Consider the following 25,878-nt stretch of genomic DNA (forward strand, 5'->3'; position numbering starts at 1 on the left):
TGCTTATGTTGTTTTTGCTGTTGATTTTGATTGTAATATGCATGAGGGTATGTGTGTGTGTGTGTTATTGCTCTTGGCGGCACAATCACTTTGACGTTCTGCGTTATTTCACATGGGAAATGAATTCACATCTTAGTTCACTTCTGACAACAATTTGTGTTGTTGTTTTATTTTCTTTTTTCTCTTCTTTATTATTTTCCTCTTATTTGTTTTTATTTTTTTAGTTTCTTTTCTTGGACTTTTGCTTTTGCCGTTTATTTCGATACAATTCTGCTTCTCTCAGCTCTGGTCGTTTTTTGTTTATCTTACGGATCGGTTTGTAATTCCTTGGCATATTAATTTCTGTTTATCTTCACTTCTGCCTCTGCTGGTAGCTCTAATCACTTTTGCCGTTATGCAAACACGGAAATGAACTAAATTCGTAATAGCCAGACTAATTAAATGCTGTTGTATGAATATTTAATATAGTGCAGCCCCCCTTGGGCATACACTCGCCGTCAGGCAACTTTTGTTCGCCCATGAGAGGTGGCCGCTCAAGAGAGGGTAATTTGCTTCGATATCCAAGATTTGTTATAGGGAAAAATGTTCGTCTACATATTAGAGGCGTCCGTTTGGGATAAAATAAAAGTTGTCAATTCAAAAGCCGGCCGCCGTTGCCGAATGTTTTTTAGGTGATCACTTGATGCAGTTGCCTCGAGTAAGAAATCCATTCTGGGCATGAAACACCAAAGTACATAATTTTTTTTTGTTAATAGCGGTCGCACCTCGGTAGGCAATGGCAAGCCTCTGAGGGTATGTAAGCGCCAGTTATTCATGTTTTCATTATTTATTTATTCTTTTTTTAACCTTAATTATTCTTTTATAAAAGTAAAGCCCATTCTATAACAAATATTACATTAATCCAAGTTTCAAATTTGGTTACGCAGTTTTATAGCCCTTTAAATTCTAGTATAATAAAGAGTTCATACTTCTCGTTGATTTTTTATAATTTTTTCCCTTAACGGTGTTGCGCCATTTCTCCATATAACGAACGCGCGATTTTTTTTATACGAAGAAAACTCACAACAACGTAAAGGACAGAAATACTGCATACCCCCTTTTTTTAATACTGATTACAAAATTTGAAATTTTGATGAAAATCGGATGAATGTTTTTGGCATCAAATTTGAAACTTAAATTTACGAAGTGTTTGTTATAGAATGGGAATGGGAAATGGAATTTATGAAAAAAAATATATTTAAATATGGCGATTGTTTAAAAATTTTGCAATTTGGAACTTAGATGTATGAAGTTTTTGTTATAAAATTTTTTTCATAAAAAATTTTATTTTAATAAAAAAATGCTTTAATTAATTATTAAAAATTTTGCACCAAGTTTGAAACTTGGATTTATGTGGCTTTTATTATAGAACTTTCTATTTAAATTTTTTTTGTTTTTATAAAAAAACTTTTGTAAAAAAATATTTAAATTAAAAACTATTTTTAATTTTTTAAAAGTTTCAAATTTGGATTTATGTGGTTTTTGTTATAGAATGAGGTACATTTTTATAAAGACATATTGCCACCGACGAATCCTTAAACAATTTTGCTCAATGTTTGAAACCCGGATTTATGTGATTTCATGAAATGAAACATATTTTTATAAAGAAATGCATTTTTATATTTTTATAAAAAAAATTATAAAAAAATGTAAATAATTACATTTTTGAGTACAAAATATTTATTTATATTTTTATAAAAGAAAATTTTAATAATAAATATTTAGTATTCAAAAATATAATTATTTACATTTTTTTATAATTTTTTCTTTAATATAAATATATATATATTTTTATTATTATACACAGAATAAAATATATTTTTATAAAACAAAAACTAAATTTGTATAAAAATTATTTTAATTTGAAATATACAAAAAAATTTCGAAGAAGGTTTCAAACTTGGATTTATGTATGTGGTTTTTGGTATAGAATTGTTTTATAATTTTTTTTTTCTTGCACGAAACTTCAAAGTTGGATGTGCTTTCATTATGAAATTAAATATATTTACACAAAAAACCCAAGTGCTTGTATTTTATAAAAAAATATATTTTTATAGATAAATAGATAGAATAGATAAAATATTTATATTTCTAAATACTCAATATTTAATATTTATATTTCTATAAAAGGAAAATATATTTTTAAAAATCAGAAACTATTTTTTTTTTAATATTTAAATTTGACGTATATTTAAAAATTTCAAACAAAGTTTCACACTTGGTTTTATATGGCTTTAGTTATAGAATTAAATATTTTTATATACAACTTATTCAAATTTGACTATATGTATATAAAAATGTCTCATAACAAATTTAAAATGTGATTTTTGATATGGAATTTTTTAATTCTATTTTTTTTTCATTGTTTTTTTTCTCCTGCGCTAAGCTTCAAACTTGGATTTATGTATTTTTGTAATAAAATGTTTCATAATTTTTTATTTATTTTTATTTTCATTTTTTTTCTCTTGCGCAAAGCTTCCAACTTGGATTTTATATAGTTTTTTTTATAAAATTTTTCAAATTTTTTTTTAATTATTTTTATAAAAAATTTAAATTTACTTTAAAAAATATAATATATTTATAGTCATAATTTTTTTTATTTATCTTTATAAAAAAAATTTAAATTTGATTTAAAAAATATATTTATAGTCAAAACTTATCAACATTTGCTGATCTTATCATTATGTCACTCATTTTATATTCTGCTATTACGTCAACCTAAACTGAACTAATCATTGAACGAAATTAAATATTTGAAAAATCAGTCTTTCCGTTTCCTCATTTGCTGAATGGCTCATTTAAAAACCTAATATCAAATACCCGTGGATATCCTTTCAAATGCCTACATTTTCAATCCCACAAATGCGCAACTTGCCAAACCATTATCCACTCATTAATCGCAGCAGTAAAATATCTATTGCATTCAACAGCAGGGCCAGCTCATGCACCATTAATTAGTAATCAACAAATGAACGCATCGCATCACATCGAATTAACAAGTCATATAATACCGCACACGACTAAAATCAGCAAAGCCATGACGCGTTGCCAACTGGCGCTCTTAATTTACACGCACAAATTTTTTTGAGAGTATCAGCTTTTGCAATACAATCATATGTGTTTGTGTATGAGCATATGCATGTATGCATGTATGTGCATACTTAGCAACGAATTTGATCATTGTGTTTCGGCTTGCGACGATCCTCTGGAATGACATCATGCCATCGTGCCAAGTGCATTGTGGACCATTTCGGCTAATAACACATATATGTGTATGTATGTATACGCCGCCGCTGCCTCGAAATATAAACTAACTGATGATGATTGTTTGAAGGAAGACGAAAAGTGGCGGCGCAAAGAGAGATCAAATAGTTCAACGTTTCAGTTGCAGTGTTCGGGATGCAGAAATAACAATTTGACACTGATTTTGCGCGCCCACGCTGAAACCAAATACATACGCATATGTTCTTATACTCACACACATACATACATAAATACATGCACGACACACACGCCTATGCAGGTACAGACAAATGTACGAGTACGTACACTAACCAATAATTGCGCGAGCCTGCATGCATTCGCACAAGCAGATGAATATGGCTTTGCTTGCATGTATGGGTGTGCATAATTACAAATATGAGCACAGATATAATTTTACTGTACAAACAATCGTCTGGTGAAATGTGCCGCGTTTGCAATTTTTGCGTCTCTTAGTTGGACTTTTTGACTTCAAATAGTTTACTGCTGTGACCGGTTCCCGCTGGCCGCCTATCCGCCTTCGTCGTTTTTACTGCCGCTGCTCAATGCGTCAATGCACAACAGTATTGCATTTTTTACGGCCGAATCATAATTGTTTGGACATCTTTACGACAGATTGTTATTAATTGTCGGTGGCATAGTGTCAGGCCAGTGGCTGAATTACATATTGTAAGTGCAGCGCAACAACAATAGCAGCTGTGGAAATGCTTGTACAAAAGTACATAGTGCGAGTAGCCCGAAACGCCTCATAAGAAAACGTATCGCCTCAGCGCCTTTAAGTTTCTGATAAGCGCATCAGTTGTGAGGCATTTTATTGACTGTAATTTTTGTTTTCAATTTTTTTATTTTTTTATTTTAATTTTTTTTTTTTTTTATTTTTTGTTTTTAGTTCCTCGCACAAGTACATTGTTACCGCAGATAATGCGCACTGTGGCTCAAGATGCTCCATTTTTGTGTTTAATCAAAGGCACACACATTTTATTTATGAATGTTCAAATGCTTGTATGTATGCGTGAAAATGTTTCCCATGCATAAATTTCTATTCATTTATTTATGTTTTTTTTTCGTTCTGATTTTATTAACTTGTTTCATGCACAACATTTAATTTAACACAACGCTTTGCGTCAACATACACACTTACAAATTATACTGGCATACACACACACTCACACATTTCTACATACACAATTTGTTATATGCAATTACAAATGCATCTTATGTGATCATCAACACATTGCGCCAGAAATTTCATTGGCACGATTTATTCACTTGCATACTGCCGTATATGTGCATGTGTGTGTGGGTGCGATTGCCTGCGATGTTGAACTAGTTTTCTTATCGCTCATTCGAAATACGAAAGATGACAGCGTTCAGCAATTATGAATTCCTTATTCTTATGCAGTAACTGCATAGTAATAAAAATCGCATTCTAGCATAGAGCGGCCCTGACACAGGCGAGTATGAAGAAATGCATTAAATTATATTTGTTTACTATTTTCCTTCTGCCACACACTTTTTTATTTAATTGAAGTTCATCTGCTGTTTTGCTAATTGCGGAGGCATTTTTTGTTAAATGTATTTGGTACTAAATCATTTAGTGCAATTGAATATGTTGCGGGTTTATTTATAATTTTTGCATACTTGCCCACTTTTTTATGGTTATTGAAATAATAAACGTATGCACAGTAGTTGGAATTTATTTTCGCACTTTGTAGTGAGTGTAAAAATATTTATACATTTTTTTAAAGGAAAATAAGAAATTATGTCAATTAAAGCTGTACTGCAGATGAGCGCATGGATATTTTCCAAAAATAAAATGAAAGATGTGTCATCAACGGTTGATTCTTTCATTTCAATCTCATCTCAGTCTCATAACTCCGCAGAAATCAAGCCTGCGAAATACTGAAAACTAAGTAAATTCTAGAGGAGGCCGATAGCTCTGAGCATTTTCTTTGTGAGGGTCCTGCATTCACTGGAGCAAGGCTGTGAGTTTTGGGTTCCGATGAGAACGAGTAAAATTCGTTCCCTCAATCTGGAGGATATTTTTAGATTTACCAAAGAATCAGGAAGATTCTCACAGGTCTAGCACCCCTATGCCTATATTCTATCTTATCTTTTTCCTTTTTTCATTTCTCTCCTTTCCTCCTTGACGGTCTATCCTTCTACTTTCCAGAACTTTAAATAGCCTGAGTGTCTTAGGAGTTACCAAATCTCTACGACTTTTGAAATTTTCAAAAGTCGAGTAAATTCTAAGCTGTGTTGCCGAAATAGTGAGAAATTGGATCGAGATAATGCTGAAACCGTGAAATTTTATGCAGAGGGTAACTTTAATAGGCGTTGTTCCTAAGCAACGACAGGTGGGCATTCCCACTACTTAGGACTGGTAGCGGCAGGCTCACCACCTACCCTGTCAGAAATCAAAATAGATCAACGAAACCAACGCAAGACTGAGTCTTGGCGAGGTGCTATGCTCCCGAGAGGGCTGAACAAAAAAAAATGTAATATTCTTTTTTTTATTATTTGGTCTTAAATTTGAATTATTCTTAAATAAAATTTGAAAAATAAATCATTTTTTCATTAGATAGGCACTTAACATTTTTATTTAATTCAATATATTGACAATAGTTAAAAATATGTAATTTCCATAAACTAAATAGGACCAGAAAACATAATAATCAACAATTGATACCACACTAATATTCGGTTTTTCCATACGGTAACAAAATAATTATACAAAAAATTAAGATTAATTTTAATTTAAAAATTAAAAAATTAAAATTAAGAAAATTAATTTTTAGTACTAAATCCATTTTTTCTAATAACATGGGGTAAAAGTTTTGGCATGTTTTGGATTATTTTTTGCGTATAATTTTGCATGATTTTCGCCCATTCCGCCTATAACCTTTCTGTACCATATCGGCTTTATGCATAGACTCAATATCTTGGTACAGTTTAAAAGTAGGCGTAATGGCCATTTTTTCTGCTAACTGTTCCAAATTCTGCCTTAATATAATATATTCAATTATAATATACTATTTCCTTATTCATAATTGTTTCTATAAACCACTATACGTAAATCCGCATTTTTGTTAACTACATCCAATCCCTTCAAACGAGATTATTATAACATAAAACACCAATTGATAAAACACTTTTTTCTAAGGGTAGACAGTGGTAAAAAGCCGATTGTATTTGCGCCATGAAAAACTACCTCATAAAAAACCCATTTGCCGTTCGGAGGCTGCGTAAGACTTTAGGTCACTAAATTTGTGAAAAAACTTCAAGGCACACACCACAAAGAGGTGGTCAATTACCTTCTTTATTTACATTAACCTAACCTAACTTTTCATTAACTTCGTTTATAAAAACTGGTTATTTTAGCATTCTATTCTTAGTACTTTCACACGCCTCAACCGAATGTACGACACGACAAAGTAATCTATCACCTCAATCTATTTATTCTTGTATTCTATCATCCTTTTATTGCTGCTATTGATCGAACAAACTCATGCAGTTTTCAAGAACTCAACTTAGCCACAATAGCATGAAAATAGTTCTACATAAAGGTCTCGATGTATTCATTTGGGGCTTGGGTTTTAAAATAACTGGAGTAAGCAAAAAAAAACCTAACCTAACCTATGCAAAAAATAAGTAAAATACCGAATTTGAGACTCTAAAAACGCGCGCTTGGTCATAGAGAAATCTATACATCCTGAGTGATCACCGAAGAGCGCTTCAGAAGCTTACTAACCCATATTAGCACGTATCAGTTTGGATGTGAATGAGCGCTGATTTCAGCAAGACGCCGCTAAGTGCCACATGAGTCGTTCCGCAATCAATCATTTGCTCACTAAGTTCTATAGTATAAAAGCATAATCAGCCAGTTGGCTTTCACGGAGCTGGTGTTTGATACCGTTATGCCTTTTTTGAGGTACTGTCGAAGGCTGCTGAATTTTCTTCCTATGAAATAAAGTATACGCAATGGATACTACAAAAATCTATAATATTTGTCCTGGCGAAGAGTAGAACAAACTTTTTTTATAGCAGAATATATACTCTTTCATTTGATATATGTACATAGTAATTTCATATAGTGAGTATAAGTATTTTAAATAATTTTTTGAAAATTTTATTCTTTGAAACCCTAAAATCCTCTAAAACATCATTGGGAAGTATACCTATAGTCGATACAAAATATCCCATCTACCAACTCAGTCATTTATTCGCTAGCCGTGCAGCTGTGATTAAGGATTTCCTCTATGAGGACATTGTTGCTTCAAAAGAAACTGTTAATATTAATCCTTATTAGCATTGAATGCTCACGCCGTTTACGAGTTGAGGGTACTACAATTTTCAGGAAAATTTCTACGTCCTAATTCTTCTAAAGTGAAAATATTTTACCTAATCTGGTATTTAAATTCTGGCTATACGATTTCTTGCATGTAAAATAAGTGTCTATTATTTCTTATTCAAATTGTAGTCTATCGTTTTCGAGATCATCTAATTTGTTTTTACGCTATATATGCAATAAAAAATTTTTAATATCGACATCCATTAATAAATCAATATGATTGACAATTAATTAATTGAGACATTCGAAATTTATGTACTCATTTACTGATATTCTAAGCTGCTATAGAATCGACAACACTTACATTGTTTTGTAAAAAATGTTTGCTCTTATTTAACATTCAGATGCCTATAAAATAAATGAAAAATGTTTTTATGAATTAGCTGTCGTGTTGACTTTCATCCAGCAACATTCAGGCGCCGGCAGTGCACCAATTACCACAGATCGCTGATAACCCAAATTTGAGCTTGAGATTAGACTTAATTTCTAGAGAGGGCATAATGAGAGTTCACATAAGTGAATATATGTATATGTGAATATATTTATTTGTGCATGCATATTTACAGTATTGTGTATAACCTAAGCAACTTTTGACCTACAACTAAAAATTAGCTTCTATCCTGGTTTTTATCCAAAACTGCGCAATATTTGTCACAAGCTCGAAAAGAAAATTGTCGAACTTTCTTCAAAAACTTGGAAGAAAAGACGTTCGGTTGATGGTCAGTATTATTACAGGACACAACCCGTGGGGTCAGTATATGATCCCCATTGGAGTCATTGAGCACCTGATTCGCCTGTCTTAGAGGAAGCGGGCAGCAGTGAGCATTTTATCTGTGAATATCCTGCTTTTGCTAGAGAAAGGCTACGAGTTTTGGGTTCTGATGTTATGAGAATGAGTAAAATTCGTTCTCTCAAACTGGAGGACATTTTCGGATTGGCCAAGGATTCAGGAATACACTCACAGAACTAGATAGCACTGTCCTATATATTTTTTTTTTTTGTACCGATTTAATTGTAATATTCAATATCCGTTTCCCATTTAATAATCTAATATTCTTCTATTATACCCCAGGTATCATCTGGACGAAAGAAAGAAAACTCTTTATAATATCTTGTGCAAATTTCTGGGCCTAGTATTCGTATATCCCTATGTGATATGAAGAATAAAATACCTATTAGGATACACTATGACTGACTCGTGTAAATTTGTTAGAAAGTCAGAATACTTCATCTAATTAGGTTAGAGAGGAATAGGGCTTTCATTTATAAGAAGAGCAACAAAGACAGTAGTTACCTGGAATGCACTGAAACCAACTAGCCATTCTTCTATTATATTATTATACATATGTACGTCACTCGAAATTTTTATAAACGCAGCAATTTTGACTATTTACTTATTATTATTATATAAAAATATAATTAATTCTATAAAAAAGTTAAAATAATCAAACTTTCTAACTTTGCATAAGATTTTTAAAATTCAAAAAATTTTCATAAAATTTTTTTATTTCAATTATTTTGTTTTTTTGTAAAAATATAGTTCACTCTATAAACAAATTTAGAATAATCATTGCATAAGATTAAAAAAAATTTTTAATTTCAATTATTTTTTTTTTGTAAAAATAAAGTTCCTTCTATGAAAGTTTGAGTAATCAAAATTTTAGATTTCAAGTATTTTTTTTATAAAAATATAGTTCATTCTATAAAAAAGTTAAAATAATCAAAATTTCTAACTTAGCATAAAATTTTTAAAATTCGTAAAATTTTCATCAAAATTTTTTATTTTAATTATTTTCTTTTTATAAAAATATAGTTCATTCTATAAAAAATAGTTAAAATAATCAAAATTTCTAACTTTGCATAAGATTTATAAAAATTCGAAAAAATTTTAATTTCAACTGCTTCTTTATAAAAAATAGAGTTCATTCTATACGAAAAGTTAGAATAATCAAAATTTTAAAGTTTGCATAAGATTTATAAAATATTGAACAATTTTCATCAAAATTTTTAATTCCAATTATTTTTGTTTTATAAAAATATAGTTCATTCTATAAAAAAGTGAGAATAATCAAAATATCTAACTTTGCATAAGATTTATAATAATTCGAAAAATTGGCATTAAAATTTTTAGTTTCAATTATTTTTTTATTAAAAATTTAGTTCATTCTTTACAAAAGTTCGAATAATCAATTTTTTCATTTTTTTTATAAAAATATAGTTAATTCTATAAGAAAACTTTGAATAATCTAAATTTAAAAATTTGAATAAGATTTATAAAAATCCGACAAAATTTTATAAAAATGTTTAATTAGAATTTAAAAAAAGTAGGTATGCACTTTTATAGTGCACTAAATTTTAGTATAACCAAGTGCAATTTAGAAGTTGCTCAACATTTTTGTTAAATTTAGATCACCCTTTCCCTAACAATGTCTCGTAACCTTCAGGGAGACCTACAGTTTTATGTCTACTCTGAACAGCAGATGGTTTTTATGAAGTGCTTTTTCATGGCAGAAATACACTCGAAGGTTTGCCATTGTCTGCCGAGAAGCTCCCGCTATTAGAAAAAACTTTATCATTTGGTACTTATGCACGGGGATTCGTACGTGCGCACCTTTGAACCAACCCATTCATCTTACTTTGCTTTAGTATATTTTCATAGGGAAAAAATCAAATTGAATGTAAATAAATTTAATGTGGTATGCATTCATAGCCCACTTCAAGATATTATTGCTGCTATTTTTATTTAAATTGTTTTAAATTTTTTTTTACTAAGTTTGTTGTTATTATACTAAAATAAATACTCAGTAAATCTTTATAGTACTTTTGTTTATTCGAAAACATTCTTACTAAGCTTTTTTTACATAATTTCCTAAAAAGGGCCAGGAAAACAACATAACTGGGAAAAAATGTCACGACCGACATGTCCCGTGCGACAGTGATTAAAATTTACTTAAAGGCATATATGACTAATTTTTATTTTAATAGACCATTTTTAAAAGAAATCAATGCGCAACAAATTTTAACATTCGTCATTTTGAAATATTGCCTCATGTTCTCTGTTCTCTGAATTGTTGGCGACGAAAACCTCTTCTGTTTTTGTCTCGTGCGAATGCCTTGATTTTTTTGTTATTATCTTGAAAACAAAAAATTGCCACAAAATCCACTTTAGCACCAGTTTTAGGACTAATTAAGAGTTTCCAAAATAAAAAAAGGTTAAGAATTTGAATGTGTGATGGTTCCGAATGCCAATCACATTTGACTTCATGGAAATGCCACCTTCAGAAGAAAAAAAATATATCTAAAATCAAAGAAAAATATGAGCGGCTTAAAACTTTCACTTTATGGTACTAAAATTGTACAAAATCTCGTAAAAATTTACACATATGTTTCAGTAGTAAGTAGCAAGTAAAAAGTAAAAAATTTAATTATTTAAGCTTTGCACAACACTGTACATGCACGTACATCTCTCTATAAAAAGTATTAGAAACGGCGACTTGTTGATTTAAAAAACGTGCACACACACACACGAACTGTCTACAAGAAATCAATGAAGTGCGGTGACAGTGATTTATTAAAATATTCAATTTATGAAAATAAGTTAATGGAATATTTAGTGCTCACAAAGCTAACACACTTACACACACACTACGAGAGTAGGTTGGCTCAAAACATCGTGCAATGACTGAACTCGTGATCTCACATCCTTGTTCAAGCCGACCTGAAAGTCTGATGGCTTTAGAGTTACAGAAATTTCAATGCGATTGAGAGAGTTAGAAATTTATTTTTGTTTGTATTATTTTTATTTTATACTTACTCGACGCCTCCATTTATATTGCAGATTACGGCTACAGCGAGAGATTTACACACATGCAGCGTTCATGAAGGCATTTTGTGCATCTGAATATTCGCTTCGTTTATTTAATTGCATGAAATACTGCAGAAACACTACAATTTGACTTCCGCATTCAATGCGTTCATAAATTCCAAGCATGGAAAAATAAATAAGCGTACTTCTAGCACTCCGGTTTGTCCGTCAGATGTAAAGATGATTTTGGGAAATAAAGTTACTTTTAAGAATTTCTTTTTTGTTATTTTTTAGTACGCAAATATTTGCATCATAAACTGATCATTTGCAAAAATTGAAATGATTGAAGGCATTCTAGGGTATTGAAGGAGTGTTGGCGTTTAATTGTTTATGTAAAAATTATTTCATAGTTATCCTATCGAGCAAGAAAAATACAACCTACAATTATGGGCAAAGAAATTAGACACATTTCCTTGGTTGTTTTTTTTTTGCTTTTTGTTTATACAGTCTGTGCCAGAAAAAACAAACCGCAATTATTCAAGAAGTATAAAAGATATATATCTAAAATTTTTTTACATGAAAGTATGTACAAAACTACGAGTCTCAATCACTCAACAAACCGTGTTGTCTTCATCGTTGTTGAGTATAGCCTGGCATCTTCTTCATGCTTTGAACCAGCTTTTCTGCGTAGCTCGTCGACAAACAGGACCAGATTTTGCGAACTTGACGCACGAGTTGCTTTAAACCATGGACTGGCCTTCCGGCATGATGCGTTTTCATGGTTACCGACACATTTTCAATGGGGTTTGCGTCTGGGGACTGGGAAGGCCAGTCCAATACTGTGACGCTATTTTCTTGTTTTGTTTTTTCTCAATGTGTTTTTCTGAGAGCAGTGGTTTTCATGATGTAGGACGGTAGAATATGTTCGCCTCCTTCAGTCGACGTTCAATGGTGTTGATACTCCCATCTATTCTCTATTTAGCAAGAACTGATCGTGCTTGGAGTAGTCACAAAGAAGGGTCCCGTTTTAAGGGTCACTTTTTGTCGTCACTCGCTTCAAGCCGCGCTCGGAAAAGTCATCAACTTTTTGATTTTTTAATTACTTTTGCAGCAGCGGCGTAAAGTAATTTCGGCCTTTTCGAATGCGTGCATAAAAATACCGCCTCAAAACGCTTCGCGTACTTCTCACTCATTTTCGTTTGGCTGCGTTTACGGGAAAGTTTCGAACGACGCTAACCTGAATTAGCACTGCGTCGTAGCCCTTAAGTGGGACTATTACGCAGCAAAAAGCAGAACGAAATATATCTTGAAGTTACATGAAAAAAACTTGTTTTTTCTTCTAGCACAGACTGAATATTTACCCGTACCGTTAACGCTTTTGAATTCCCATACCAAAAAGGCAGTTTTACGTGAATTTATTATAAAATCTTTACAGATCGATATTATTTAATCGCGTCTCCCAATTGGCCTTTTCTTAGGCTCTTTTGAAAAAATATTTTTAAAAATTAATTTTATTAAAAAAAAACATTTTCATTTCTGCAAACATTTCCTTTATATGCAAGACAATTTCTCACCATCGGAGGCTGCACAGCCGAATGGGTTGGTGCGTGACTACCATTCCGAAGTGCGTAGGTTCGAATCTCTGTCCATGAAACACCAAAATTATAAATAAAAAATTTTTCTAATAGCAGTCGCTTCTAGGCAGATAATGGCCAACCTCTGAGTAAATCTGCCTTGAAAAAGCTTCTCATAAAATTCAGAGGCGGCATTAAGCTATAGTCACTTCAGTTTGTGAAAAAAAACATCAAGACAGAGGAGCTGATCGGCCAAGTAAAGAATGAAGCTGTGTAGATATATTCTCAACGTGGTATTAAAAAAAATTGTCAAACATTAAAATTGAATGGACTATAAAGTACATACTCAGAAATTTTCTAAATATTCCAATAAATAAGTTGGAAATTGTTAGAAATTTGTTAAATTTATGGGAATTTTGTATAAAATTTAGAACTTCGATTTATAAGGATTTTCTTATACAATGAACTCTATTTTTATAAAAAATCAACGAAATAAATGTAGCATGAAAAATTTAGGGAATATTGTTAAAAATAAAGTGACTTGATTATGTGAGCACAAGTGTATATGCATGTAGTTGTATACTCAAGCTAAAGTAGGTCAATGATTTCAATAATAAAATATGAACTGTGTTACACAAAAATGTCTGAAAAAATATGGTGATAACAAAATTCTGGGAACTCAATATGCGAACGTTTCTACTTGCAGAACAATGGCAATTACTAAGTTACTCATACGCACTGGCGCACGATATGTTATATAATGAAAATTGTATTATAAAAAGAACTCGTTTTTTAATTTTTAGGAAGTATTTATTTTACGTAAATTGTATGTTAAAAGAATTTTGATATCTGAGAGTAAAAATGTGAAATTGCGCATAAATATTCAAAATGCCACGGCGTTTGTCGTACCCAGAAACGCAGAACATTTGTTTATTTGGTTTTCGACCGTCAAATTGTAATTATTATTGTTATTGAGTTAAGCTCAATGCCAGAGTTCAAATAAAATACGTAATTTTATACTGCTTTGTTTATTTTGTCAGTCGATATTGTTGATAATACAAACGTAGCACCATAAGTAATAATTATAAATAAATCTATAAGTACACCGGCCTGCTCAGCACAGCCTCAACTTGTTTGTCTAACTAAATTATAAATAAAAATTCAATTAATTTTATCATCAATACAAAACTATTATTTATTCAGGTAAGCACTAAAACAAAGCTCTACGTAGAGTTAGTTAAAAAAACAAATAATTTTCATTAAGTTATCAAAAACTTATTTTTTTTTCGCCATCCCCCGGTACTTCAGGTACCGTTAGCATTTGCTAATATTCTTTGTGCTCCTTGAAATATTTGTACATAGGTTGCCAGCCAATATTCACTTCAATCAATTCTAAAGGTCTACCTCGGAAAAATAATACAATATAAGTTTTAGTTAAAGGAAAAAAGTTGCATGAGTCCAGATTTGGTGAAGAGTTACTGATCTGACTGACTGATCGCTGATACTCATGACGCCTTTTTTTACTTTTAATTGCAAATATAATTTTCTGAGTTTTTTTAATTTAAGTTTTAAATATGAAAAAAAAAATTATTTATATTTAAATACAATAACTTACATTTTTTTTATTAATTAAATATGATATATAAAACAAATTTATTTAAATTTAAATAATTTACATTTTTTTATTTTGTTTTAATTTTAAATTAAAATTTAGTATATTTTTTATTTCATAATTTCTCTTTTATTTAAATTGGAAATATAAAAAGAAATTTTTTTATTTAAATATATTATAAATATTTTGGATTTGTGTATTTTGTTTTAAAATTAAATTAAAATTTTGTTTATTTTAATTAATTTTCTTAAATTTAAATAAACTGTTGCTTTTTCTTTTTAAATAATTTACATTTTTTACTAAAATTTTGTTTATTTTAATAATTATTTTTTTATATAAATTTGAAATATAAAACAAATTTATTTAAATTTAAATAATTTAAATTTTTTTATTTTGTTTTAATTTTAAATAAAAAATCAGTTAATTTTTTTTCATTTAAAGTTAAATAAGGTATAGTTTTTTTTATTAAAATTTTGTTTATTTCTTAATTTCCTTTTTATTTAAATTGGAAATATAAAAAGGATTTTTTTATTTAAATATAAATAATTTAAATTTGTGTATTTTGTTTTAATTTTAAACTAAAATTATCTTTATTTCAATTAATTTTCTTAAATTTAAATTTAAACCAATTCATGGTTTTCTTTTTTAATTTTTAATTTTAAGTATGAATTTTTGTGTTTTATTAATTTAAATTTTAAATACAAAACATATTTTATTTGTTTTTAGTTTAAGTTTAAATATATATATATGTATATATATAATTGGCGCGTACACCCTTTTTGGGTGTTTGACCGAGCTCCTCCTCCTATTTGTGGTGTACGTCTTGTTGTTTATCCACAAATGGAGGGACCTACAGTTTCAAACCGACTCCGAACGGCAGATATTTTTATGAGGAGCTTTTTCATGGCAGAAATACACTCGGAGTTGTGCCATTGCCTGCCGAGGGGCGACCGCTATTAAAAAAAATTTTTTTTTGTTTTTTCTTAATTTTGGTGTTTCACCGAGATTCGAACCGACGTTCTCTCTGTGAATTGCGAATGGTAGTCACGCACCAACTCATTCGACTACGGCCGCCAGTTTAAATAAGCTTAACTTTTTATTTTATTTTATTTATGAACTAAAATTTTGTTTATTTTAATAAATTTTTTTTTTAATTTTTATTCAAATTTGTATTTGTATCTTTTTATTTAAATTTTAAATTAAATAAATAATCGCCGGATATGAATAAATTGTTTTCTGCGAGTGCTTTTAGTACAGACTAGTTTTTATGTCGTCGTACGTCAAATATGCACTCGTGAACTAGACAGCAGCAGTATGCAAACAAACAATCAATAGAGCGCGCAGAGGTCAAAATAAAGATTTCCATCACTGAAAATCATTTTTTTCTTTAGTTAAAAAATTATTCTTGACCAAATTGGATGATTAATTTTGCGCCATCTGTTGCAATAGTTAAAGGAAAGTTAATAATATGTAGAAATGTATATTTTTTGGGCAAAACACATAACATTAGCATCATAATAATTAATTAAAAATAATTAATTTTCGAATTTTCATTTTAAAATTATTTTAGATTTCCTATATTTTTCCCGCACATACAAGTTTATGTATATTAGCTTGATTTACTACCATTGATGAGCTCTGTGGCATTATGCTTTTTTACAAAGGGTTTATCTGTAGACAGGCTAAAGAAATGATGTCGCTGGTAGCAAAGCAGGAAATACTGCGTGCTGACATAGTACAACCAAACATAAGTATATATTATGTACATTCGTATAATTCACAAACACAAATGCTGCCTTTGTCAGTTGGTTAATGGTATAGAACGCCGCTCGATCAACGCCAAATGCACCAGCGACTGCGTGGTGGTAAACTAACTACTGGATTTTTCATGAAATATATATTAATATTTTTTATATATTTGTATGTGCAAGCCTCCACATGGCTTATAAGCAATTTGGCATACGTTTCACTACCATGTTAGTTTGTATATATGCATGCATATGTATGTCTGCGGCTTTGTGCAGCGCACCCCAAAGGATTAATGTAGTAGGTACATGCTCTTGTGTTGCTTGAGTGCTGCTAATGATAGCGAAGAGATGAAATAAAATAAAAACAAAACTCACCAAACCACACAACAGCTCAACTACAGCCCAATATGAAGATAAATTGGCTGCTGCTTTCTGCTGTAAGTCAAGCAAAACCTTTTGCAATAAATGATAAAAGTAAAGGCAGCGGCGGTCTGGCAAATGACCCATTTAAAAAAAATGTTCGCGGGAAAATTCGCGCTCATTTCTTTTTATTGCTGTTCTCGCTATGTGCATGTATTAACACTCATATTTCTTTTGCTTCTTTACACATTTTTTCATTTTAATATTACATTTGCTTTGTGTTCCTGATATATCGGAGCATTTTTGTTTTTTCGCTTTTTATTGGACTTCAGCACTTTTTGGCTTGGATTTTTTGCTATAAACTAGCCTATACAAGCGTTTGTAAGTACGAAAACAAAAAATATTACATACATATGCATTTAAGAATTTATTGTATAACCGTCAATACACCAAAATTTGTAATTTTTCGACTTCATCGCTGAGAATATTTCAGAAGTGCAGTGGCGTTATGCAAAACTTGCTTTTATTGCAAATATTTCATTTATTATTTTTGTTGTGAAAGCATTTTAATTGCATATAAATTTTATAATACGAAGAACAATAAACAATAAATGAAAATATATAATTCAAAAATTCAAACTAATTCGAATTTCACGTCTTGTATTTCGTTTATGTATGCTTTATAGGATGTGGGGCATTCCTCGTCAAAATAAACGAGACTCACATTTCCATTGAGGTTTAGGGGCTGGTGGGAGAGTAATTGTGGTTAATAATATGGCAGGTGTTGTTGGCTTGCGCTTTTCTTATCAATTATGTTTTTTTATTACAGTTGTTTTGTGGCGAATATTAGGCAGACTTGGTGTTTTATAAAACCTCGAAATGACAGCAGCCGAGACATAATATATATATATAGGTATATATATATAATTGGCGCGTACATCCTTTTTGGGTGTCTGGCCAAGCTTCTCCTCGCCTTGATGTTGTTCCCCAAATGGAGGGACCTACAGTTTCAAGCCGACTCCGAACGGCAGATATTTTTTATGAGGAGCTTTTTCATGGCAGAAATACACTCGGAGGTTTGCCATTGCCTGCCGAGGGGCGACCGCTATTAGAAAAATGTTTTTCTTAATTTTGGTGTTTTCATCGAGATTCGAACCGACATTCTCTCTGTGAATTCCGAATGGTAGTCGCGCACCAACCCATTCGGCTACCGGCAGCAGAGACATAATATCGCATAGAAATTATCGATAATATCGATAATATTTAACCCAAAAAAACTTTTTCTAGTATTACCGTCTCATTTGGACGCAGAGGCGTACGTGGAGGACGTAGCGACAAAACTGCTGTTACTGCTCTCGAAACTTTGTAAAAATTACAGTTGTAGTTATCTTACTTTTTTTGATGCGAATTCATTGATAATATAATTGATATCAGTTTTTTCAGTTTCATTCCTTTCTATACTTAATAACGCCAAATCGCACAACCTTTCTTCACCCTTTGTAGATCTTAAGTAAGGCAGTATAAGTTTTAACTTGCTGAAGGATCTCTCGCAGCTAACAATGGAAACTGCTAACGTCAGTAGAATTTCAGTTGCGATCCTAAGATTCGTGAACACGCTTTCATCTCCGAACTGCACAATGAATTCGAGGAGTGTTTTTTGGGCTTGAAATGGTGTTTTTTGGCTCGTGAGCAACATCCTGCAGTCAAGAATTTATTCGTAAAGTTCATTTCCATCAATATCACTCACGTAGAATTGACCTAACTCGATGAACTTTTTTTTGAGATCATATTCTTTTTCCTGATAAATAAAAAAAGAGGATGAAAAACATGGTTATAAAAATTATGTTTACACCAGAAATGCCGTGACGTAGCAAGTTAGTAGCATGCAAAGACGTAAAATGTCCACAAGGGGGGCGGTCCTTCGTTTACCCCCTCGGTGGTAAGCGCTCGCGCCCCTCCACGCTGTTCGAAGTTTTTCGACTTTAAACAGCATATAGGGGCGCGGAATACAATAAAACTAGTGCTGTCTCTGAGCGAGGTTGGGACTTTTAGCCCATACAGTAGCAAGAACTGTACAAAAAGGCGGGAGAAAAAACTTATACTGAGTAGCAGTCGAGATATTAGAGTTCATGATTTTGATTCTTTTGCAACTGTTTTTTCTTTGAATTTTAACTCAAATAATTACCCTTTTAAGAAAATAAAAACTAATGTTAGCTGTAGAATTTTTTGGTACTTTCCGCTACAACATTTTTTTTTATATTCGAAGAATTTAAAAAAATAAATAATGCTTATGACCTGATGTGCAGGCTATCCATACTAGCACTAGAATCTGTGATAATTTGTGATCAACCAAATCTAAGCTGGCCTAAGCTTTTTCGACACAGCAAGGCTTAGCGAGCTCTACGCCTTGCATACCAAATGGCAACAGCTAATAAATAAAGAAAAACGTCCCTATCGTCTTTCATTAGATCGAACCCACGATGCTCGTTGGTATAGCCAACGATTTGATTTATTAAAAAAAAATCTCTTTTTTGGGCACTATTCCGCCTTGGCTTAAATTCGTATTTTAATACGAAGCAGCAAAGCTGCAAACCTATGCATTTGAGCGAGGTAGAATTCCTTCCTTAAAGGCGTTAGACTACTTAAATTACAAACACCAAGGTTAATGGCCAGTCTTTGCACAAGGCTACATACATTTCCTAGGTAGCAGGTATAGCCGTCGTTCACGTGCATACGAGGGTCGTTTGAATGTCCGTGCAAAAACGAAGAGTACTTCATTTTTAGGTAAACCTTTTTTTATTTTTCGCTATGGTCGACTTTTAGGCTTATACACTTCGTCCAACGCTGTTCTAGTTTGTTGTTTCATTCCAAATAATAGGATTTATTCAATGCTGAAAGATAGCCATTCTTTTCTGCAAATAGCTCCACGTTTCAATAAAATCTTTTTCTCACCAGCCGTTACTTCAAATTGGGGAGCAAATAATAGTCCACGGGATCCGCGGCAGCCAAGTCTGGAAAATAGAAGGGATGTGATACGAGTGAAACCATATTTCCATTAACTTTGCGACCACAACAGCTGAGGCGTAAGCTGGTGTGATGTCGTGATGGAAAAGGAAAATCACTCGACTTCAATCGCGACTTCCTCCGATCTGGTTGAAACTTGGTGTATGTTTTTCCAAGAGATGCTACTAACTAAAAATAACCGAACTTTTCAAACGACCCTCGTATGAATGCTTAACAGGAGTGCAATTACATCAGCTGAAATTTGTTTCAAAAAAGGTAATGAAATGTTAGTAGTTGTTTGAGTAAAAGCTTAGGTGTTAAGCGAAAAGTGGAGTACTGGAGTCAAATTTGTTAAACGTGCAATAACTGCATAAGATCTGTATATGCTCGTAAGTATGTATGTACCTATATATAAATAATACGAGATTTGCCTTTTATATTTTGCGCCCAATAATGAAAGCACAATAAAATAATAACGAAAATGGCTTAATTTTTTTCAAAATATTCTCCTTGGAAGTCAATACATTTCTGCATTCGCTTGAGTAATTACAGAAGTGAGAAACCAATCCATTGCTTCCTTAACTGCGGCTATCTCCGCTGGGAAAGTACTACAGTAGTACAGAAGCCTAAATTTGAGCTTGATGCGAAGCTTCTCGCTGAATACTCCCCTACCAACGTTTCCCTCCAAATTCGAACACTCCGTAAACATGTTTGCCATAAAAGTTTTAGCAAACCTTTATGAATATAAAGAAGTGTAGAAACCTGGAGTGCCCTGGAGGAATGGACGTTCAAATACTCATAATTTCGGCTAGAAACTTTGATAAAATATTTATTTAAAAATAGAAGAAAATGCAAAACAAAAAAGTTGAATTACCTTACCCCGCCTTTCATTGCATTTTAAAGTACATATTCTCAATATCAAACAACATGATAACTGCATACTCATACATACACATAGTCACTCATAACAACTGTCGCAAATACCACTCTCCTCTCGCTCTACTCACTATGAGCTACTCATTTCCTTCTCCATTCATATTGTTATTTTTTTTTTTGTTATCTATTTCTCGCCTGGTATTAGCAGTGAGTGAGCTAATACGAGTTGTTGTCACACCGTGCCTACATACGTCGTGTGATCTCGTAAATATGGTGTGGGTGTGTATCGCCAATTGCAAGAGTAAAGTGTAAAACGCAAAATGCTCGTTCGTTAGCGATTTCGATCAAAAAGCAGCTGCTCGCAATCAGCCGCTGTGATGCATCAAAGTGATATGTTTTCCCGGCATTTCGCTATGTGCAAGTATGCATCAAGTGTGGTCGTGGATTTGAGTTTATGCATGCACTTACATATTTATGTATGAATGAGTGTGCCAGAGTATGCTTTGCTGCTTTTAGCACTTATCATCGTGATAAAAATTGCATTTAAGTAGACACAAACATTTTGACCTTAAACTACTGAAACAAATGACATCAAATGCTGAGAATGTATTTGCATTTATGCGCGAAAACTTGTATATGTGTGTACATATACATATAAACGGAGGCTCGTTGGCTGGTGCTATCCAGCCAGTGAATCCATGCAGCATCAATTACATATGTAATATATATACGTACAAAAAAGTTATTGTAGATATCGTTGCATATCTGAAATTGCTCTCAAATGTGCCACTGACACAGTTCGAGGTAATGGCGATCGCGTCGTGTCAAGCTGAAGCGTATTTGACTTTTTTATGAAAAACATTTTGCAGATTGTAATATGAATATGTTGCACAGTTGTCATATCATTTTTATTTTATTTTTCTGTAACTTTTTCCTGTCTGTCCAAATGAAAACGAATTGCATATGTCAAGTGCACTATAATCCCACAAATGAGAAATGCAAAATTTTTGCATACAAGTAGAAAATATGCAAAGTGCAATACGGATTACAGGCATACCCAGTGAAAAAAATGTGAGTATTTCAAAGGACTATTTATATAAAATGTTGCACACTTCCCATAGCACTCATAGCATTGCTACAGTTGCCCGCAGCGTTGAAGTTTCGTATGATACGAATTAATCGTAATGGTCTAGTTGCGACTAGTAGCAAATTGGTTACAAATTGTCTGCTTTAAACAGACTGTGAATATCATTTGTTAAGGCTTAATTATTTCCTTTTTTATTTTGAAATTGACGATGCAGTTGCAGGAACTAGTTGCAAAATGGTCACATAGCGTCGTGCTACAGTAAAAAGTTGAAATGCTTTGCTAGTGTACTTAGTTGCGTAATATAATTATTAATAAATACATAAAATTATTTATTTTTTAGTTTTTGTTTTTGGCATTAAAGTTCTATCTGGGACTACATAGTTACAACGAATTACGATGGACGTCGAATAAATTCATGCGTGTGCTTGCATAGGCGCGATTAATCAGGCTTCGAAGTTCGCTCTGAACACGAAACATCAGTTATACAAACGAAAAGTTTTTTTTGTGTAGTGTGCCAGCTCTCGGTACGCAAACCTCTACGAGTGCATTTTAGCCATGTTAAATCTTCTCATAAAACATCATCCGCTATTCGAAGATAACATAAAACTGGAAGACTCTCCATTTTCAGCACATAATCAAGTCGCTTAGCACAAATTAGAGTAGAAACTCGCGCAAACATCTAAATAAAAGGATTTACGTGCCAATTATATATGTATATACGCGTATGTATGTATTTTTATGTAAAATAACAAATCATTTCTTTTCAACGCTATCTCTTGTTAAAAATTGCAAGAGTAACATGCCTGAAACTATGTTAACAGAAATTGTACTTAAAATAAAATGAGCAGTGTTCATAATGTTAATAACGTTAATTACAAGAATGAAAGTAGTAGTAATGAGAGTGATGATGTGCTGTTATTGTATTGCAATAGAATAGTTCAATTTAGAGAAATTCATTAATAGAGTAATAAAATAGTAAAAGAGCAAAGCAGAAAATAAGGAGGTGAGATGTGAGATGTGAGAGTGTAAGTAGTAGAAGTAAACGGATATATGGGGGAAGCGTGGGTGTTGTTGGTAGTGGGAGTGGAGTATGTCACTACACATTTATATATATGTATGCACGACAGCGCTTACTCCTATATAGCGAAATTAATTTCTTTGAGTTTTTTCCTGTTCTGTTTGAGTTATTTTGTTTTTAATTGATGATATATCTCGAAATAGTTGCAACTGGTCACATATCGTCACGCTGAAGTAGATAATTAATGAATTATGAGGTCACTCTTGACTTAAGTCTATTTTCTCAAATAACTGCCTAGAATAGGGATTGTCAATTATGAAGTTAATACAATAAAAATTTTTACGCGCATTTTTTTCAACTGGGCAACTAAGCTGGCACAGTGGATGATCACCATATAATAAAATAAGTTCACTTTACTGTATGGTAAATGCACATAGTGCATCCATATATACATACATACTTACATATATTTATGATTGAGACAGCAAAATTCGTGCGACACACGCCGGCAGTGATTTATTTCTGTCCTCGATTTGTGTGTTACGATGCACACACATACATACCTGCGAGTATGTTTGTATACCTGAATGTACATATATGTGTTGAATGTTGCAGCACATGGGCCAGTTTGTTGGATTCTATTACGTCCATGACCATAAAATTTCCTCATACTTTTATTTAATTTTTTTTTGTCCATTTTGCGCGCAATTTAGGTGTCAAGTTCAATGGTATTGTAATGTCAGCAAAAAAGGTTGCTGCCAGACGGCTGGAGTGCGAAATAGCTATAGCTATGTTCACACCTGTCCATTGTACTAAAAGTGCATATGCAATATTTATATGTGCAATATGTACATACATGCATATTGCTGGAAATATTAATATGTAGTGATTGTTATGGGAGCGAATATCTGTATGCGCCCATATGTAAGTAGTAACATAAGAATGCATAAGAAACTCAAATCGCAAAGCAGTTGGTGTGAATATTTTTGGGGCAATAAATAGGCTCGGTTTATGAGCTGATGTTTTAATAGATTTATTATCATAATACATGCACATATAATAAATAATCTTACAAATTTGTTTGGAAAAATTTATCTTTTTTGCATTTAATGTAGAAATAAATAAAATGTAAACTAAATTTAAAAAATTGTAAGTAAAAAATAAGAAAATGGGAAGAAATTTTGAAAATTTGCAACGTTTAACATTATTTTTAATAAAGTTTTTAAATAACCTCGCAAATTGGGCTATTTTAAAATAAAGGATTGGCTAACCAATGACCATATATAAAAATTTTGGCATGCAATTCTTACTTAAATAAAATAAAAATACAAATCTGCACAGATTCAGTATTCTGCGTGAGATAAAATTCAGAAAATTGATTACACCGCGTAAGAAAAATAAATTTTTTTGTGAATGAGGAAAAATCTCATATACACGTGAGACTGTAGATTTTATATACCGCAAAATTAATCATCCTATCGGAAGATTTATAATTTCTGCAAATGGCGTCGTAGGTCAATCATATTTGTCACGTGCGACTAGACAGCTGGAGTGTGCAAATAGGCAAGCAATGGAGTGTGTAAAGGTCAATATAAATATTTGCATCACTCAAAAAAAAATTTTATTTAGCAGAAACGAAACTGGATGATTAATTTTGCGCCACTTTGTAGTAATACTGCATATTAGGTTTTTCATTTTCTCATCAATTTAATTTTTAAAGGACTTTAAATACTTATTCTCTTTATATGATGTTGCTATGGATATGAAGCGAAAAACGATATATGCAGCTATTAAATATATATTTTTTTTCAATTTCGCCAGTACTATTAGTACAGATTTTTATAGAATCCATTGGGTATATTTTATTACATAGAAATATATATATATATGCTCCTGTAACTCCTATTTGGAGCATAAGGCGTCAACCACTCCTCTTCGCCAACGGACACGGTTTTGTGCTAGGGATCTTAGTTCGTTCCACGCTCCTGTTGAGTGCGGTCAGCTGGCACATGGCCTGCCAATTTCTGTACCAGTTTGTTGAAATGGAGCACTTGTTTAGCGATATTGTCATCATTTTTTAGCTTATGGCCAATCCATTGCTATTTCCTTTTTTTTATTTTTGGTGCAACAACGACCGGTTATTGTCCGGGGCCAGAAAATTCGCAAAATCCGCGATTTATGAACTTTTGCAAACGCTTCGTGATGTTCGCAGTTAATTTCCAACATAATAATAGGACAGATTTGAAGTTCGAGTTGAAGATGCGCAGTTTGATGTGAAGGCTGATGCTGCTGGTTTAGCTTTGCTAATTCTATATTCGACATCCACCTCAGAACCTCCACCGGTGGTGATCACGCACCCAACGCAGAATTTTTCAGCGGTTTCGAACTGTTGCGCCCCCACTATCAGGGGCTCCGATATGGTGTCATTGAGATCCAGTGCATTCGTTTTTCCGACGTTGACTTTGAGGCCGGTTGCTTTTCAACTTCTCCTGCAAGGCTGTGTCAGCAATTTGACATGTATAGAAAGAAAGTTCAATTATTTTTTCTTAAGTTTTTAGAAGAAAAAGAAGAACGAAGTTAATGTCTACTATTGTATATATATATATATATTTGATACGTTTAAACTCAGTTATCTTAAAATGGGCTTAAGATCTTAAGAGTAGTCCAAAATAAAAAAAAAAATTAATTGCATAAACATACGGACGTTTAATCATATACATATTCATGTTGATATATATATATGAAAATAATCCAAGTAAAAGACTAAGCATTTAGCACACAGCACTCGCACCTATAATGACCAAGTGCTGCCACGTCGTATGAGTAACATTTCTGCTTACGCTTATGAGCCAATCAAACTGTAGTAAATTATCTAGTGAAAAAAAGAAAAAATATGTGAAATAGATGCTGCAAAGATTTTAAGCATGCAATTGTATTATTTTCATTGTAAACCAAAATTATAAATTTCAGAATGTAAAAAATTTAATTCCATGCACGCAACATCTACTTCACAGCAATGCATATTAATGATTCTCCGCTGATGATGCAAACCAGCTAAATATAGTCGTGGTAGGTGTAGCAATTGTTCGTACATCTACACTGGCCGCTAGTTAGTCGGCACATATGAATGTATTATGCATGTGC

The 25,878-nt window shown here is 32.0% G+C and overlaps 1 protein-coding gene across 2 annotated transcripts in view; it reads left to right on the forward strand.

Moving 5' to 3' along the window:
* Positions 1–25,878, forward strand: part of LOC129249203 (collagen alpha-5(IV) chain) — a 68,214-nt gene that overhangs the window by 19,862 nt on the left and 22,474 nt on the right. The gene's annotated exons all lie outside the window — the stretch shown is intronic.

Source organism: Anastrepha obliqua, chromosome 5 (genome assembly GCF_027943255.1).
Source record: "Anastrepha obliqua isolate idAnaObli1 chromosome 5, idAnaObli1_1.0, whole genome shotgun sequence".
NCBI lineage: Eukaryota > Metazoa > Arthropoda > Insecta > Diptera > Tephritidae > Anastrepha > Anastrepha obliqua.